The 20674-nt window shown below is 44.9% G+C and overlaps 1 non-coding gene and 1 pseudogene across 1 annotated transcript; both read left to right on the top strand.

The window, feature by feature from the left end:
* The window catches only part of LOC147985325 (uncharacterized), a 304154-nt pseudogene that overhangs the window by 274830 nt on the left and 8650 nt on the right, over nt 1-20674 (top strand).
* LOC125541844 (small nucleolar RNA R71) lies at nt 8567-8673 on the top strand. The gene has a single exon (XR_007297689.1). It is a non-coding gene; the product is annotated as a small nucleolar RNA R71 (small nucleolar RNA).

Here is a 20674-nt window from a genome sequence, read left to right as displayed (position 1 = left end):
TCCTATGAAGATGCATTTATCCGCTTTGGGTTCGAGCTTATCAGCCTGAAACTTTTTCACATAAGTATCGCAGCCCCAAACTTTTAAGAAATGACAGCTTAGGTTTCTCTAAACCATAGTTCATACGGTGTCATCTCATCGGAATTACGTGGTGCCCTATTTAAAGTGAATGTGGTTGTCTCTAATGCCTAACCCATAAACTATCATGGTAATTCAATAAGAGACATCATGGTATGCATCATATCCAATAGGGTGCAGTTATGAGTTCGGACACATCATCACACTATGGTGTTCCAGGCTATATTAGTTGTGAAACAATTTCCACAATGTCTTAATTCTGTGCCAAACTCATAATTCAGATATTCATCTCTATGATCATATCATAGATATTTTATCCTGTTGTCACGACGATCTTTCAACTTCATCCTGAAATTACTTGAACCTTTCAATAATTCAGACTCATGATTCTTCAAGTAAATATACTCAACATCTACTCAAATCATCTGTGATGTAAGAACATAACGATATCCACTACACGCCTCAGCACTCATTGGACTGCACATATCAAAATGTATTACTTCCAACAAGTTGCTTTCTAGTTCCATTTTACTGAAAACGAGGCTTTCAGTCATCTTGCCCATGTGGTATGATTTGCATGTCTCAAGTGATTCAAAATCAAGTGAGTCCAAACGGTCCATTTGCATGGATTTTCTTCATGCATATACACCAATAGAAATGGTTCACATGTCTCAAACTTTTCAAAACGAGTGAGCCCAAAGATCCATCAACATGGAGCTTCTTCATGCGTATTATACCGATATGATTTACGTGGTAGTGCCACAAGTAGGTGGTACTATCATTACTATCTTATATATTTTGGCATGAACATGTGTATCACTACGATCGAGATTCAATAAACCATTCATTTTCGGTGCAAGACCATTGAAGGTATTATTCAAATAAACGGAGTAACCATTATTCTCCTTAATGAATAACCATATTGCGATAGACATAATCCAATCATGGCTATGCTCAACGCAAACACCAATCTCGATGGTAGAGGGAGCGTGTGATGCTTGATCACATCAAGCTTGGGAAAAACTTCCAACACATATCGCCAGCTCACCTTTAGCTAGTCTCCGTTTACTCCGCAGCCTTTTATTTCGAGTTTACTAACACTTAGCAACCGAACCGGTATCTAATACCATGGTGCTACTAGGAGTACTAGTAAAGTACACATTAGCACAACGTATATCCAATATACTTCTATCGACCTTGCCAGCCTTCTCATCTACCAAGTATCTAGGGTAATTCTGATCCAGTGGCTGTTCCCCTTATTACAGAAGCACTTAGTCTCGGGTTTGGGTTCAACCTTGGGTTTCTTCACTAGAGCAGCAGCTGATTTGCCGTTTCATGAAGTATCCCTTCTTTCCCTTGCCCTTCTTGAAACTAGTGGTTTCATCAACCATCAACAATTGATGCTCCTTCTTGATTTCTACTTTTGTGGTGTCAAACATTGCGAATATCTCAAGGATCATCATATATGTCCCTGATATATTATAGTTCATCACGAAGCTCTAGCAGCTTGGTGGTAATGAGTTCGGAGAAACATCACTCTCTCATCTGGAAGATCAACTCCCACTCGATTCAAATGATTGTTGTACTCAGACAATCTGAGCACAAGCTCAAGATTGAGCTTTTCTCCCTTATTATGCAGGCTAAGAAAATCGTCGGAGGTCTTATACCTCTTGACGTGGGCACGAGCCTGAAATCCCAATTTCAGTCCTTGGAACATCTCATATGTTCTGCGATGTTTCAAAAACGTCTTTGGTGCCTCAATTCTAAACCATTTAGCATTACGCACTGAACTATCATGTAGTCATCAAAACGTGTATGTCAGATGTTCGCAACATCCACAGACGACGTTCGAGGTTCAGCACACTGAGCGGTGCATTAAGGACATAAGCCTTCTATGAAGCAATGAGGACAATCCTCAGTTTACGGACCTAGTCCGCATAATTGCTACTACCATCTTTCAACTAAATTTTCTCTAGGAACATATCTAAACAGTAGAACTGAAGTGCGAGCTACGACATAATTTGCGAAGACCTTTTGACTATGTTCAGGATAATTAAGTTCATCTTATGAACTCCCACTCAGATAGACACCCCTCTAGTCATCTAAGTGATTACATGATCCGAGTCAACTAGGCCGTGTCCGATCATCACGTGAGACAGACTAGTCATCATCGGTGAACATCTTCATGTTTATCGTATCTACCATACGACTCATGCTCGACCTTTCGGTCTCTTGTGTTCCGAGGCCATGTCTGTACATGCTAGGCTCGTCAAGTCAACCTAAGTGTTTCGCATGTGTTAATCTGGCTTACACCCGTTTTATGTGAACGTAAGAATCTATCACAGCCGATCGTCCCGTGGTGCTTCGAAACGACGAACTTTCGCAACGGTGCATAGTTAGGGGGAACACTTTCTTGAAATTTTAATGAGGGATCATCTTATTTACTACCGTCGTTCTGAGCAAATAAGATGCAAAAACATGATAAACATCACATGCAATCAAATAGTGACATGATATGGCCATCATCACTTTGCTCCTTTTGATCTCCATCTTCGGGGCTCCATGATCATCATCGTCACCGGCATGACACCATGATCTCCATCATCATGATCTCCATCATCGTGTCTTCATGAAGTTGTCTCGCCAACTATTACTTCTACTACTAGAGCTAACGGTTAGCAATAAAGTAAAGTAATTACATGACGTTTATGTTGACACGCAGGTCATAAATAAATTAAGACAACTCCTATGGCTCCTGCCGGCTGTCATACTCATCGACATGCAAGTTGTGATTCCTATTACAAGAACTTGATCATCTAAACATCACATATATCATTCATCACATCCTTTGGCCATATCACATCACATAGCATACCCTGCAAAAACAAGTTAGACGTCCTCTAATTGTTGTTTGCATGTTTTACGTGGCTGCTATGGGTTTCTAGCAAGAACGTTTCTTACCTACGCAAAAACCACAACGTGATATGCCAATTGCTATTTACCCTTCATAAGGACCCTTTTCATCGAATCCGATCCGACTAAAGTGGGAGAGACAGACACCCGCTAGCCACCTTATGCAACTAGTGCATGTCAGTCGGTGGAACCAGTCTAACGTAAGAGTACGTGTAAGGTCGGTCCGGGCCGCTTCATCCCACGATGCCGCCGAATCAAGATAAGACTAGTAACAGCAAGTAAATTGACAATATCGACGTCCACAACTACTTTGTGTTCTAATCGTGCATAGAAAATACGCATAAACCTAGCTCTGATACCACTGTTGGGGAACGTAGCAGAAATTCAAAATTTTCTTACGTGTCACCAAGATCTATCTATGGAGAGACCAGCAACGAGGGGAAGGAGAGTGCATCTACATACCCTTGTAGATCGCTAAGCGGAAGCGTTCAAGAGAACGGGGTTGATGGAGTCGTACTCGTCGTGATCCAAATCACCGATGATCCTAGTGCCGAACGGACGGCACCTCCGTGTTCAACACACGTACAACCCGGTGACGTCTCCTACGCCTTGATCCAGCAAGGGGAGAAGGAGAGGTTGGGGAAGACTCCATCCAGCAGCAGCACAACAGCATGGTGGTGGTGGAGGAGCGTGGTACTTCAGCAGGGCTTCGCCAAGCACCGCAAGAGACGAGGAGGGAGAGGGGTAGGGCTGCGCCAAGAAGGAGAGGAACTCGTGTGTCTTGCAGCCTCCAATACCTCAAGTATGTATAGGGGAAGGGGAGGGGCTGCGCCCCCACCTAGGGTTCCCTCCCTAGGTGTGGCGGCAGCCCCCAGCTCCCATCTGGGTGGCGGCCACAAGGGGGAGAGGGGGAGGCGCACCTGGGGTGGGCCTTAGGGCCCATCTGCCCTAGGGTTTGCCCCCCTCCCCTTTTGGAGGCGCCATGGGCCTTGGTGGGAGGCGCCCCAGCCCACCTAGGGGCTGGTCCCTTCCCACTATTGGCCCATGTAGGCCTCCGGGGCTGGAGGCCCCACCTGGTGGACCCCCGGACCCCTCCGGTGGTCCCGGTACACTACCGGTGATGCCTGGAAGACTTCCGGTGGCCAAAACCATACTTCCTATATATCATTCTTTACCTCCGGACCATTCCGGAACTCCTCGTGACGTCCGGGATCTCATCCGGGACTCCGAACAACATTCGGTAACCACGTATATCTATTCCCTATAACCCTAGCATCATCGAACCTTAAGTGTGTAGACCCTACGGGTTCGGGAGTCATGCAGACATGGCCGAGAAAACTCTCCGGCCAATAACCAACAGCGGGATCTGGATACCCATGTTGGCTCCCACATGTTCCACGATGATCTCATCGGATGAACCACGATGTCGAGGATTCAATCAATCCCGTATACAATTCCCTTTGTCTAGTGGTACGATACTTGCCCGAGATTCGATTGTCGGTATCCCGATACCTTGTTCAATCTCGTTACCGGCAAGTCTCTTTACTCGTTTCGTAACACACCATCCCGTGATCAACTCCTTGGTCACATTATGCACATTATGATGATGTCCTACCGAGTGGGCCCAGAGATACCTCTCCGTTTACACGGAGTGACAAATCCCAGTCTCGATTCGTGCCAACCCAACAGACACTTTCGGAGATACCTGTAGTGTACCTTTATAGCCACCCAGTTACGTTGTGACGTTTGGCACACCCAAAGTATTCCTACGGTATCCGGGAGTTGCACAATCTCATGGTCTAAGGAAATGATACTTGACATTAGAAAAGCTTTAGCATACGAACTACACGATCTTTGTGCTAGGCTTAGGATTGGGTCTTGTCCATCACATCATTCTCCTAATGATGTGATCCCGTTATCAACAACATCCAATGTCCACGGTCAGGAAACCGTAACCATCTATTGATCAACGAGCCAGTCAACTAGAGGCTTACTAGGGACATGCTGTTGTCTATGTATCCACACATGTATCTGAGTTTCCTATCAATACAATTCTAGCATGGATAATAAACGATTATCATGAACAAGGAAATATAATAATAACTAATTTATTATTGCCTCTAGGGCATATTTCCAACAGGTAAGCACAGAGACTTCGACTCTTACCAAGTAGGCATTGTTTTGCAATCTCGACAAGTGATCTGCCAGAAAATTTTCAGCTCCTTTCTTGTCCTTGATTTCCACATGAAATTCTTGAAGCAGGAGTATCCATCTAATTAAACTTGGCTTAGCTTCTTTCTTGCTGAGTAAATATCTGATTGCAGCATGGTCTGTGTAAACTACACAATGAGATCCCACAAGATATTGCCTGAATTTGTCAAAGGCATACACTACTGCCAGCAACTCCTTTTTGGTGGTTATATAATTAGCTTGAGCATCATCAAGTGTTTTGCTAGCATAGTATATGACATGCAAATCTTTTCCTTTTCTTTGTCCAAGTACTGCACCTACAGCAAAGTCGCTTGCATCACACATTATCTCAAATGGTAATTCCCAGTCAGGGGGTTGCACTACTGGAGCCGTGACCAATGCTTCCTTGAGCAGGTTGAAGGATTTTTCACATTCCGCATCAAAGTTGAACTTAACATCATTGTTAAGGAGATTAGTGAGAGGTTTGGCTATCTTGGAGAAATCCTTTATGAATCTTCTGTAGAACCCAGCATGTCCCAAAAAGCTCCTCACTCCCTTCACATTTACAGGTGGTGGAAGTTTTGATATTACTTCGACTTTTGCTTGATCAACCTCAATTCCTCTTTTAGATACCAAATGTCCCAAAATAATTCCTTCCCTTACAAGAAACTGACACTTATCCCAGTTTAGGACTAGATTGTGTTCTGAACACCTCTAAATAACTGCTACCAGATTATTCAAGCAATCTTCATAACTTTTTCCAACGACTGTAATATCATCTATGAACACCTCCACTTTGATTCCCATCATATCTGAGAATATAGAGAGTATAAACCTTTGAAATGTTGGGGGTGCATTACAAAGTCCATAAGCTAGTCTTTTGTAAGCAAATGTTCTGTATGGGCAAGTCAAAGTTGTTTTGTCTTGATCATCCGGGTGAATTGGGATTTGCAAGAATCCTGAATACCCATCTAAGCAGCAGAAATATTCATGCCCAGCAAGCCTTTCCAGCATTTGGTCAATAAATGGTAAAGGAAAATGGTCCTTCCTTGTTACTTCATTTAACTTTCTGAAATCATTGACCATTCTCCACCCTGTGACATTCTTTGACTTTGGTCAATAAATGGTAAAGGAAAATGGTAAAGGAATAGTTTGCCCTTGTTCGTTTTCAATGACAGTTATTCCTCCTTTTTTGGGCACCATGTGAATGGGACTCACCCACTCGCTGTCCGAAATTGGGTATATGATATCAGCAGAGAGCAATTTAAGAATCTCCTTTTTGACAACCTCTTGCAAATGAGGATTTAACCTTCTTTGACTTTCTCTAATTGGCACACTACTTTCTTTCAACTAAATCCTGTGAGAGCAGACAACATGATTTATCCCTTTCATATCATCGATCGAATATCCAATAACATCCTTGTACTTTTGCAAAATTGCTTGAAGCCCTTTTATTTGCATTTCCGTCAACTCACTGTTTACAATAATTGGCCACTGGTTTTCATTGTCTAAGAATGCATACTTCAAACTTTCCGGAAGTTGTTTCATTTCTATTTGCCTTGGTTGCATCTTCTCTAATGACCTTGCACTACTTTCCAACATGCTCACAGGTCTGATTTCCTCGTATCTAATTTCACTATTGTCCTCCTCAACTACTTCACAACAAATACTTCCATACCTCTCTTCATAACCTTCTTCCACACATTTTTGTAATGTATCAATTCTGTAACAATGTTCTTCTCCTTGAGGAACATGTGTTGCATGCTTCATGTCAAACTCCACCTTTTCATTTCCGAACCTCAAGCTCAATTTAGCTTGTTGGACATCAATAAGTGCACCAGCTGTGGCCAAAAATGGTCTTCCAAGAATCACAGACTCACTCTTGTCCTCCATATCTAGCACTACAAAGTCAACCGGATAAGCAAACTTCCCAACTTTGATTGGAACATCCTCAAGAATCCCAACAGGTCTCCTATATGTTCTGTCGGCCAACTGAAGAGTTATGGATGTTGGATTCAATTCTCCCAAGAACATCCTTTTGCTAACTGAATGTGGTAACACACTAACACTTGAGCCCAAGTCACATAGTGCACTGTAAGTTTTGTTTCCAATAACACATGGTACACAAAAACTTCCTGGATCATCCAATTTTTCAGGCATGGAATTCTGAATTATTGCCCTGCATTCCTTTGATAGAGTAACTACTTCTGGCTCATACATGCTTCTTTTCTTTGTTAATAATTCCTTGAAATATTTGGCATACATCGGAACATGCAAGATAGCCTGAAGAATAGGAATAGTAATCTGAACTCCTTTCATAGTTTCCAAAAATTTGGCAAATTGCTTGTCATCTTTGTGTTTGTTGAACCTCTCAGGAAAGGGAATGTTGCTGGTTGTTATTGCTTCCTTTGGCAAAGAACCAGCTCTTGTTTGAAAACCAGGGAATTCGACTTCAGTTTCGATTTGGATATCAACTTCTTTCTCCTTTATTTTCTCTGATGATGTTGAAGGTGGAGTTCCGGATGAACTTGGCCTCATAGCAGGAGGCACATATGTCTTCGGAATAGGAAGTGATGGTCCTATCGTAACTCCACTCCTTGTAGTCACTTCATCAACTGAAGATATTGCCCCAGCGTGAGCTTTCGGGTTTGGAATTGGTTGAGCAGGCAACCTTCCTTCATTTTCTCCCACCATACTATCCATTTTTCTCACAAGCATCTTAATAGAATCTTTTAAGCTATTAACTTCATTTGTCATCTTGTTTATTAATTCCAACTGCATCTTCATGATTTCCTCCATTCCATTTGGCTGAACATTTTGTTGTTCATTCTGCCTCGGCACTTGAAATTGACTTCGATGATTTGGTGGTCGATTTCCTTGTACTGTCGATCCACTTGCACATGATTGATTGTTCTTGTACGACAAGTTTGGATGGTTCCTCCAAGAAGGATTGTAGCTGTTTGAGAATGGACCTTGACCTTGGGCATAACTTACTTCTGAAACCGATGATCCAATTGCTGAATAGAAGGTACATTCTGTTGAAGGATGACCTGCTTGGCCACATACATCACACATTTGAGGCACACTTACTGAAGCTACAGATGTACCGATGCAATTTGACATGATACTATCCATCTTCTTGTTCAAGATGTCAATCTGAGCCGCCATGCTATCATTTGCAAACACATTATACACACCAGGATGTGGTGGTGTTATTGCTCTTTCACTTGACCATTGGAAATGATGGGACGCCATACTTTCAATCAATGCAAATGCTTCATCAAGGGTTTTGTTCACGATTCCTCCTCCAACAGCAGAATCGACAAAAGCTATGGTCTGAGTGGACAGTCCTTTGTAAAAGGTTTGTAACACCAGCCATCTTTCCAAACCATGATGGGGACACATTCTGATTAAAGAGTTGAATCTTTGCCATGCGTCATACAAACTTTCTCCATCATATTGAGTAAACCTTGTTAACTTGTCCCTGTATTCGGCAGCTTTTGTGGGTGGAAAGTATCTCTCAAGAAATGTCTGCAATAAAGTCTCCCAAGTATCTTTCATATGTTCAGGCAATGAGTGAAGCCATACTCTTGCTCCATCTCTCAAGGAAAATGGGAAGAGTGATAATCTGATAGCACTCGGTGAAACTCCATTTTGCTTGAGGGTGTTACAATACTCCAAGAAAGTCCTTATATGCTCATGTGGGTCTTCTAAAGCTGTTCCACCAAATCTGGACTGTTGTACCATGTTAATCAGAGCAGGCTTCAATTCAAAATTGTTTGCCTGAATAATTGGTTGCACCATTTCTCCTAGTATCCCATGATCTCTTGGGATCCACAAGTCCCTGAGCGAAGGTACTTGATCAGTCATCTTTTCTTCTTCTTGATCTTGCAAAGTTTCGGCAACTTGAAACAACGTTTGATTCTCTCTTCTTCTCCTCAATAAAGTCCTTTCAATTTCTGGATCAAATGGCTCTAGTGAATATTTAGGTTGAAGCATAAGACAATTTCCTGTAAAGTTCCTAAAATTGACACATGCTAGTCTCTCTCAAAACTGCAGCCAATGTTAGGAAATGGTTAGTTGCCTAAAATAAATCCTGATCTGCTTCTACTAATGTACTAATGAAATTTAGATCCCTGGCAACGGCGCCAAAATGATCAAGTATAATATAGCAGGGTTTTGACGCCCAAACTACGGATGTCGTGTTCTCCACATGGATCTAGAACTTTGAAGCACACATTCGAAACATTCAGAACAACGGAGCAGATGGATCAAACCGTAGTGATAACAAGCAGCCACTGGCACAAGGTAAAACCAAATAATATGCAACAAAGGTAAAGGGTTCAGAGACAAGATTGTCTCTATTTAGTGGCTTTCGTGTAATCAAACAGACAAGTAACACTAGCAGATGGAAGATGGTTTAGACATCACACACAACTCATGCAACCAATTAAAGTGACAATAGCTCGCAGGAAAATAACTACTAACTCAATATCCAGCAAAGGGTCACAACAATTCAGCAAGGATACATGAAGATTCAGCAAAAGTGCACAGGTAACAGAGTAAATTTCAGACCCTATAGTGCATATATTCAGAGAACAAGAACAAGAGAAGAGAGAGGTTCACGGCCTATGGGTCTTGACGATCTTCGATTCAAAGTTCTAGATGTTGCAGGCAAAGAAGAGTAGCAACAGAGGATCCTTGGGATAGAGCTGCAGCATGGTGAAGAAGTCTTGGTGAAGATCAGCAGTGGAAGGCCCGGCTTTGAGAAGGAATCGCGGCAGCCTTCGCGGGAAGTCAGCCGACCACCTGGAGCAGACCATGACCAGGAGTTCGGCGTCCTGCTGTTGGTGTCGAGGAGATGCCACGGCAGTAGTCGTCGGAGTTGGAGCAGCGAAGCGCGAACGTTAGTGGTGAAGAGAAGCAGCAGAGGTTGCAGGTCAGGAAGGAGAGGCCTTGCGGTGGATCAGTCACACCGCAAGCCTCCCGAAACCCTCGATCTGGTCCACGCTCTCGTTCCCCTCGATCCCATGTTTTCTTCGTTGCTGTAGATCTAGTGGTAGGTGAGCACCGTGGTGGTGAGTAGCGAGAGAAAAGAGTCTTGCTCCCCTGTTTTTCTTTGTTATGGTGGATCTGGTCGATGCCCTCTCTCTGGCCTCGATCTAGTGTGGTGGGTTAGTCGCGAGAAGAACCAGCCGCGCGTGGTTACAGACAGCCGTCTGGCCGGTCACGCCAGCCACCGGTTCCTCTCACGTGTGCCACCAGACATTTCCTCTGGTTCTTTTCAGTTTTGCCCCCTTTAGAACTGAACTCTTCTCCAAGTTGATCCCTGCTTTAGTGTTGGAAGCACTTTTGATGAAGATTGGGTGCCTAAATGCACCAATTCTGCATAATATGGAGAAGTGTTGTAAGAAATATCATAATAGGAACATTTCTGTAAGAATGAATATTTTATAAGTAATTATTGTGGTCAAATGTTTAACCTGAGATGCAAAAAAGGCTTAAAAATTATCTGCATAAATGTGCTATCACGGGCATCCGGTATGGTCTCTTTGATATTGGTCCGGTGCCTGGCAATACCTCTATCAAAAACTCAATGTATCGATCCGGGGGCATTCCTGGTAGTTCCTATGGAAATACATCTGGGTAATCCTTCACTACAGGCATGTAACACCCTCGATGCGACTATAGCTCCCACGTGTCGAGGCACGACTTAGAGACATAATCGCATTGAAGGCATATGTCGCAAGTTAGGCAATCTTCACAACATCCCATGTAATATAGATAATAAAAGGGGAGATAACATAGTTGGCTTACACTTGCCACGTCAATCAAAGTACATAAATAACATTACATCATTCAAACACTCATGGCCCGACTACGGCGCCAAAATAAAAGATAACCCAACATGTGACACGGTCCCGATCACCCCCAACTGGGCACCACTACTGATCATTAGTGAAAGACACGTAGTATCGTTGAGAGTCCTCATCGAACTCCCACTTGAGCTCGAGCGCGTCACCTGGAGCGGAATCATCAGTCCCTGCATCTGGTTTGGAAGTAATCTGTGAGCCACAGGGACTCAGCAATCTCGCACCCTCGCGATCAAGACTATTTAAGCTTAATAGGTAAGGCAAGGTAAATATGTGAGCTGCAGCAAGCGACTAGCATATATGATGGCTAACCTATTCGCAAAAGAGAGCGAGAAGAGGAGGCAAAGCACGGTCGAACAACTAGGGGGCAACCTGCGGCAAGCATTACTCCAACACCGTGTTCACTTCCCGGACTCCACCTAGAAGAGACCATCACGGCAACTCACACTGTTGATTCATTTAAATTAAGTTAAGGTTCAAGTTATCTACAACCAGACATTAAAAAATTCCCATCTGCCCATAACCACGGGCACGGCTTTCGAAAGTTCAAATCCCTGCAGGGGAGTCCCAACTTAGCCCATGACAAGCTCTCACGGTCAACGAAGGAATAGACCTCCTCCCGAGATGTTCCGATCAGACTCGGTACCTCTTTTCTTCAAGACACTTCGACAGGTTAAAACAAATCCAGCAACACCACCCAGATGTGGCGACAAATCCCGATAGGAGCTGCACATATCTCGTTCTCAGGGCACACCGGATGAGCAAGACGTCGGGTAGGCCAGCCCAGAGTTGCCCCTGGTAGCCCCGGACATCGCTCGGTTGGACCAACACTCAGAGGAGCACTGGCCAGGGGGGCTAAAATAAGATGACCCTCGGGCTCCGGAAACCCAAGGGAAAAAGAGGCTAGGTGGCAAATGGTAAAACCAAGGTTGGGCATTGCTGGAAAAGCTTTAATCAAGGCGAACTATCAAGGGGTTCCCATTATAACCCAACTGCATAAGGAACGCAAAATCCGGGAACATAACACTAGGCGAGAGGCCGAGCCTTCCACCCTTTACCAAGTATATAGATGCATTAAGATAACATGGCAATATAATGATATCCCAACAAGTAAATAATGTTCCAACAAGGAACAGTCTCCAATCTTCACCTGCAATTAGCAATGCTATAAGAGGGGCTGAGCAAAGCGGTAACATAGCCAATCAACGGTTTGCTAGGACATGGTGGGTTAGAGGTTTGACATGGAAATTTGGGAGGCTTGAAAGCAAGTGGTAGGCATCGTAGCATAGGCATAGCAAAAGACCGAGCATCTAGCAAAGCAAAGATAGTATTGATTTCGAGGGTATGATCATCTTGCCTGCAAAGTTGTCAGAGTTGACTGGATCCTTGAAAGCAAACCCAACGGGCTCCTCGTTAGTTAACTCGTCTCCCGACTCTACCCAAACAAGACAAACAAGCAACAAGGACACAATCAACCACGTGCAAAGCTCAAACAATATGATGTAAGGATGATATGCTATGCGGGATGCGATGCGGGATGCATATGCAAGATGTGACGGGGAATAAATGAACCTGGCCTCAACTTGGAAATCCAAGTGTGCCACTGGAAAGATGAGATGAAATCGCTTGAAAAAGATATAAAAAACGCCGGAATCGGAGTTACGGTTTGGAAATGGCTTGCAATTCAAATATGACCACGTTCTGCGATTTACAGCAAGTAGCCATCTAAATGCAACGAGATGAACATGGTACAGCACCCAAACATGGCATAAAAATACATGGCAGGAATCCATTCATGATGCTTAACAAAAGTCTAGCACTGAGCTACAGCCAATTCATCCATTAACAGGTTCAAACAAGCATGGCAAAAATGCATTTGACAAACAGATCTCAGACTTAGTGAAATTAACACTTGTCTGGAATTTCAGATCAGGTAGCACTCTTTGCAGCAAAAAAACTACATGCTACAGGACCTGAACATGGCAAAGTAAAGCATGGCATGGAGATACTCAAAGAGCTTAACAAAAGTCCCTTAGTGACCTTGAGCCAAAAGGGAACAGAAAATACATTTGCAAGCATGAGAACATGGCAAAAACATAATCAGTTCTCGGACTTAGTGAAAACTGGAGCATGCTGAAAACAGATATCAAGTAGGCATGTTTACGAACTCGATGCACTCACTACGGAACAAGTCATGACCATCTAAGCATACACCCATCAAGAATACACAAAATACAAGCTATACATGGCAAGAACAATAACATAGCATGCACGGATCAACTACACCATCCTCGGCACAATCGCTAACAAGTAGACAATCTGCCCAGATTCACGAAATGACAAAAGTAGAGCTCGATTGACTCAAGCTAGGTGCTCCATTATTGCAAACAAAGACATGGATGGATATAGCACTACAAGATTAACAAAACATCCTTACTGATCATCCTCAAAAGAGGCACGGATCACTAGGAAACAACGCAGGGAGGCACGCGCCGGCGCGGCGAGCCGGCGCGGCAGCGCGGCGGAGGGCGGCCGGCGGGCGGCGCGCCTCGGCGGACGAGAGGCCGGGCCTCAGGAAGATGGGCGGGCGGCGGCGGAAGGCAACGGGCCTCAGGGGCCCCTCCTGGGCTTCCCGGGCCGGCGGTGGAGGGAGTGGCGGCGCGCCACGTGGCGCCACACGATTGGCGTGGAGGCGGTGGCGCGAAGTGTCCGGCACGGAACGGACATGTCCGGCGCGCGGATGGAGCAGGGCTAGGGTTTCGGGGGAGAAGGAGATCCGGATTTCGGGGGGTCTTTAAATAGAGGTAGACGGAGCTAGGAGTGTCCAAATGAGGTGCGGTTTTCGGCCACGCGATCGTGATCGAACGCTCTAGATGATGGAGAGGGTTTTGATGGGTTTTGGGCCAACTTGGAGGGGTGTTGGGCTGCAACACACACGAGGCCTTTTCGGTCCCTCGGTTGACCGTTGGAGTATCAAACGAAGTCCAAATGATACGAAACTTCATAGGCGGTCTACCGGTAGTAAACCAAGGCCGCTTGGCAAGTCTTGTTCCAATCCGGAAATGTTTAATCCCCACACACGAAAGAAAGGTAGAAATGACCACCGGAGGAGAACGAAGCGCCGGAATGCAAAATGGACAACAGGGAAAATGCTCGGATGCATGAGATGAACACGTATGCAAATGCAATGCACATGATGACATGATATGAGATGCATGACAACGACAACAACACACGGAGACAAAAACCCGAAAACGAGAAAATAAAATAACTTAATGCCGGAAACGGCAAGAGTTGGAGTACATATTGGGTAAGTCATATCCGCGGTGTTACAACACTCCACCACTACGAAAGGATCTCGTCCCGAGATCTAGGACTGAAAGAACGCCGGTACTCAGAACGGAGGTGATCCTCACGTTCCCAGGTAGCTTCACGGTCGGAATGGTGTGACCACTTGACTTTGAGGAATTTGATTGACTTGTTGCGAGTCTTGCGTTTAGTCTCTTCAAGAATAGCAACGGGGTGCTCATGATAGGAGAGATCTTCTTGGAGCTCAATGTCCTCGAAGTTGACGGTGCGATCAGGAGTCTTGAAGCACTTTCGGAGCTGAGAGACATGGAACACGTCATGAACATTTGCAAAGTTTGAAGGAAGCTCGAGTTGATAGGCGAGATCGCCTCTCTTGCTGACAATCTTGAAAGGTCCCACGTATCTGGGGGCAAGCTTCCCTTTGATACCGAAGCGACGAGTACCTTTCATAGGAGAGACGCGGAGGTAAACATGATCTCCGATCTCAAAAGCCAAATCACGGTGCTTATTATCATAGTAGCTCTTCTGGCGGGATTGAGCTGCTTTGAGGTTATCTCGAATGACTTTGCACATTTCCTCTGCCTTTGTGATTAAGTCATTACCCAAAAGCTGACGTTCACCGGTTTCAGACCAGTTGAGAGGGGTACGGCACTTCCCGCCATACAGAATTTCAAATGGGGCCTTGCCCGAACTTGCTTGAAAACTGTTGTTGTAGGAGAATTCAGCATATGGAAGACAATCCTCCCACTTCATGCCGAAGGAGATCACACAAGCCCTGAGCATATCTTCAAGAAACTGGTTGACACGCTCGACTTGACCGCTAGTTTGAGGATGGAAAGTTGTGCTGAAGCGGATGTTGGTGCCCATGGCCTTCTGAAAAGAATCCCAAAACATGGAGGTAAAGATGCTGCCACGGTCTAAAGAGATCACTTGAGGAATACCGTGCAGAGAGACAATCCGAGAGGTATAGAGTTCCGCCAATTGAGCTGCAGTGATTGACTCTTTGATAGGCAGAAAGTGAGCCACTTTAGTGAGCTTGTCAATGAAAACGAATATAGCATCATTGCCATGCTTGGACTTTGGAAACCCAGTCACGAAGTCCATTTCAATGTGGTCAAACTTCCACTCTGGAATGGCAAGAGGTTGGAGGAGACCAGCTGGTCTTTGGTGTTCTGCCTTCACTCTTCTGCAGACATCACATTCATTCACGAACTGAGCAATCTCGCGCTTCATTCGAGTCCACCAATAAGCCTGCTTGAGGTCCTGATACATCTTCGTACTCCCAGGGTGGATGGAGAGGAGAGAATTGTGAGCCTCGTTCATGATCACTTTACGGAGGTCACCTTTGTGTACAACAATACGATCCTCGAAGAAGAGAGTATCCTTGTCATCAAGGCGGTAGCACTTGTACTTGGGTTGACTCTTGGCAATCCCAATCTTCACCTTTTTCACCATAGCATCAAGAAGCTGGGCTTGGTGAATCTGGTCTTCCGAGGTAGGAGAGACTTGAAGGTTGGCGAGGAAACCTTGAAGAACAACTTGCAGATTAAGTTTGCGGAAAGCTTCACAAAGCTCGGGTTGATAAGGCTTGAGAATAAGACTGTTGCAGTAAGCCTTCCTGCTCAATGCTTCAGCAATCACATTGGCCTTGCCTGGAGTATACTCGATACTTGGATTATAGTCTTGAATCATTTCGACCCATCGAGTCTGCCTAAGGTTGAAATTAGGCTGAGTGAAGATGTACTTGAGACTCTTGTGTTCAGTGAAGATGTCCACTTTTCTTCCCAGTAAGAGATGTCTCCAAGTCAAAAGAGCATGCACAACTGCCGCCAACTCAAGATTGTGAGTGGGGTAGTTCTTCTCATTGGGCTTCAACTGGCGAGAGGTATAAGCAACAACTTTCTTCTCATGCATCAACACTGCACCAAGACCTTGGAGAGAGGCATCACAAAAGACCTCATATGGTTTGGATTCATCAGGCGGAGTCAGAACTGGAGCAGTGATCAATTTCTCTTTCAAAGTGTTGAAAGCAATGTCACACTCCGGAGACCAAACGTACTTGACGTGCTTCTGGAGAAGATTTGAGAGAGGCTTCGCGATCTTAGAAAAGTTTTCAATGAATCTTCGGCAGTAGCTTGCGAGACCGAGGAAGCTACAGAGTTGCTTCACGTTCTGAGGAGGTTCCCAATTCACAATTGCAGACACCTTCTCAGGATTCGCCGCAATGCCCTTCGCAGAGATGATATGACCAAGATAAAGAACCTCATCGAGCCAAAATTTGCACTTGGAGAACTTGGCGTAGAACTGGTGTTCCCTCAGTTTATCGAGTACCAAACGCAAGTGCTTGGCATGATCTTCCTTGTTCTTCGAGAAAACCAGAATGTCGTCGAGATAGACCAAAACGAAGTCATTGGTGTAGGCATTGAAGATGAAGTTCGTCATGCGAGAGAAAGTCGGAGGAGAGTTGACGAGGCCAAAAGACATGACAGTGTATTCATATGAACCATAGCTTGTCCTGAAAGCCGTCTTGGGAATATCTTGTTCACGGATTCGAATCTGATGATAACCCATATGGAGATCAAGCTTGGAGAATACTTGGGCACCTTTGAGTTGTTCGAACAGCTTGTTGGTGTTGGGAAGTGGATATTTGTTCTTGATGGTCTTCTTGTTCAGTGGACGGTAATCAACACAAAGTCGGTCCGTTCCATCTTTCTTCTTCACAAAAAGAACACCACAACCCCACGGAGAAGAACTAGGCCAGATGAGACCCATTCTCTCTTGAATATCGAGTTGCTTCTCCAGCTCCTTCAACTCTTCAGGTCCGAACTTGTAAGGACGCTTGCACACTGGTTCCTTGCCAGGCTCAAGATCAATGACGAATTCAACTGGCCGATGTGGAGGCATTCCTGGAATCTCTTCTGGAAAGACGTCTTGATATCCGCAAACGAATGGAATTTGCGAGATAGCATCCAGTTCACCCTTCTCATTGAGAGAAAACAGACGGATTGTATCAACCCGAGCGACAAAGACAATTACATCCTCAGACGAATGAGTCAACTGAATCTGCCTGGCTGCACAATCAAGATGTGCCTTGTGCTTAGAAAGCCAATCCATCCCGAGAATAAGATCAATATCCGAGTTACCAAGAACCATAGGAGAAGAAAGGAACTTGTAATCACCCAAGGTGATAGTAACATCCGGAGCCATCATTTTGGTGTTCATGAACAAACCCGAAGAAGAAACCGCTATCGGCTTAGGCAAATCAATAGTATGCACATCATGCATGGATGCAAAAGGCTTCGATAAAAATGATAAAGATGCACCAGTGTCAAAAAGAACTCTTGCAGGAACATCGGTTACAGGAAGGTTACCCATAATCACATCTGGCGAGTCCTCTGTCTGAGCTGCATTCAGCAAGTTGACCTTGGCGGACTTGGTGTTATGCTTGACCACAGCTGTACTTGTCGATCTCACAGGAGGAGGAGGAGGAAGACGCCTGTGATTGAAGCATTTGTTGGCATAGTGAACCTTCTGTTGGCACTTGTTGCACGTGACCTCTGAAAGCAGAAGGTGGTACGGAGCACTCGATCTTGGAGCTTGAGACGAAGTCTTGTTCTGAAAGCCAGGGTTGGGTGGGTGGGAAGATCCACTGCCACCTTTGCTCTTCTGATACGGCTGACGAAACGGAGGAGGAGGAAGCCAATACTTCTGCTACTTGGCCACTTGAGTAGAGGAAGAAGGAGTAGCATCTCTGACTCGCTTCTTGGAAGCATCACACCTCAGTTGAGCAGCCTCTTGCTTCAATTCCATGTTGTAGAACTCATCGTACCTCAAAGGCTCAAAGAGGACAAGAGCTAGCTGAATTTCTTCCCTGAGACCACCCCTGAACTGGTATATCATGCTTTTCTCATCAGTTATGTCTTGCTTGGCAAAGCGGGCGAGCTTTTGGAACAACTTGTTTTAGTCATAGACAGACAAAGAGCCTGGCTTCAGGTTGCGGAATTCCTCACGCTTGCTTTCAACCACGCTCTGAGGGATATGATGAGCTCTGAAATCTTGATGGAATTCATCCCAGGTAATCACACGTCCTCCTCTGGAATCCTTGTACTGCTAGAACCACTCTACGGCTTGGTCTTTGAGTTGGAAGGAAGCGAACTTGACAAAGTCCTCAGGCCTGACATTACTGCACTCGAAATGCTTGCACAGATCCATGAGCCAATCGTCAGCATCAGTTGCATCAACACAATTGCTGAAAGTATTTGGCCCGTTAGCAAGGAACTGGTTGAGTGTCGCAAAGTGATTCTGATTGTTGCCTTGGTTGCCTTGATTTGCTTGATTGCGCTCTTGAAGAATTTGCATGATCAACTGCGTGTTTGCATTGGTTGCGGCCATCACAGCTTGCGATGCCTCCGGAGGAGGTGGAGGTGGTGGCGGATCCTGATTCTGATTGGTGCTCTTAGCGGGAGCCATCCTGAAGAGGGTGACATCCATTAGCACATTGATAGATAAAATGAAGCTGAATCCAACGGAATGAAAATTGCAACATATAGTCTTCACATCCGAACAAAATGAACGAATGCATTCCTCTTGAAATGGTCACATATCCATAAATTGAGAAGCCACTTAGAATTTAGGTAGAGAAATAAATCAGCAAGGTACGGATCAAGAACGAATACTCGGTAAGAAATCCCAATCTCAAACCAAATATCCGTGGAAGAAGAACTAGAGCTACAAGAATTCCCACCTATGAAACTCCCGAACCTTTCCGGTTATGCAATCAGGTGTTGGGGATACAGGGGAAGCATAATATCTCACCCAAATCTAGCAAATCCTACATCCAGCTGTATCCATCCTTCAACACATAACCGAGAAAAACTTCAGAAACCATCTACCTCAACCTTCGAAAAGCATCCGTTATACAGGTTATGGCGATACTCCCGAACTCCCGCCCCAGTACTGGGTGGCGTCGAGGTTATCTCACCAACGAACTGCATAAAAGAGATTTTCGATGTCGGCGTACTAAACTCAGGTATTCCAGAACTGCAACGATAAAATTATGAAGACAACACCTCAGAGCTCAACTCCCCGGGACACTTCCACAAAACCCCTGACAGGAGGCACCAAGACAATGTTCTCGTCACAAAACCATTGGAACGATTCCAAGACACCCGCGTGATCCTAAATTTTTTTTAGTGAAATTTGTGAAGAGAAGAGTCAAAACTCTATGTCAGGATGCCTTACCAGAGCGATGAGGAGACTAGGGAGTAAAAAGAATTCCTAAACTCTCCGATATATAATTCCTAAATGACTCAAAACATTTTTCTAGACACAACTCGGCTGCTAAAAATGATCAATCAGTGGGGGCTCCTAAGGTCGGGGAAGGCTCTGATTACCAACTTGTAACACCCTCAATGCGACTATAGCTCCCACGTGTCGAGACACGACTTAGAGACATAATCGCATTGAAGGCATATGTCGCAAGTTAGGCAATCTTCACAACATCCCATGTAATATAGATAATAAAAGGGGAGATAACATAGTTGGCTTACACTCGCCACGTCAATCAAAGTACATAAATAACATTACATCATTCAAACACTCATGGCCCGACTATGGCGCCAAAATAAAAGATAACCCAACATGCGACACGGTCCCGATCACACCCAATTGGGCACCACTACTGATCATCAGGGAAAGACATGTAGTATCATTGAGAGTCCTCATCGAACTCCCACTTGAGCTCGAGCGCGTCACCTGGAGCAGAATCATCAGGCCCTGCATCTGGTTTGGAAGTAATCTGTGAGCCACAGGGACTCAGCAATCTCGCACCCTCGCGATCAAGACTATTTAAGCTTAATAGGTAAGGCAAGGTAAATATGTGGAGCTATAGCAAGTGACTAGCATATATGATGGCTAACCTATTTGCAAAAGAGAGGGAGAAGGGGAGGCAAAGAACGGTCGAACAACTAGGGGGCAACCTGCGGCAAGCATTACTCCAACACCGTGTTCACTTCCCGGACTCCGCTGAGAAGAGACCATCACAACAACTCACACTGTTGATTCATTTTAATTAAGTTAAGGTTCAAGTTATCTACAACCGGACATTAACAAATTCCCATCTGCCCATAACCACGGGCACGACTTTCGAAAGTTCAAATCCCTGCAGGGGAGTCCCAACTTAGCCCATGACAAGCTCTCATGGTCAACGAAGGAATAGACCTCCTCCCGAGACGTTCCGATCAGACTCGGTACCTTGGTTCTTCAAGACACTTCGACAGGTTAAAACAAATCCAGTAACACCACCCAGATGT

This window comes from Triticum urartu, chromosome 2A, assembly GCF_056163025.1.
Source record: "Triticum urartu cultivar PI428250 chromosome 2A, HENAU_Tu73, whole genome shotgun sequence".
NCBI lineage: Eukaryota > Viridiplantae > Streptophyta > Magnoliopsida > Poales > Poaceae > Triticum > Triticum urartu.
Note: the sequence above shows the minus strand (reverse complement) of the source record. Positions and strands in the feature narration are given on the sequence as shown.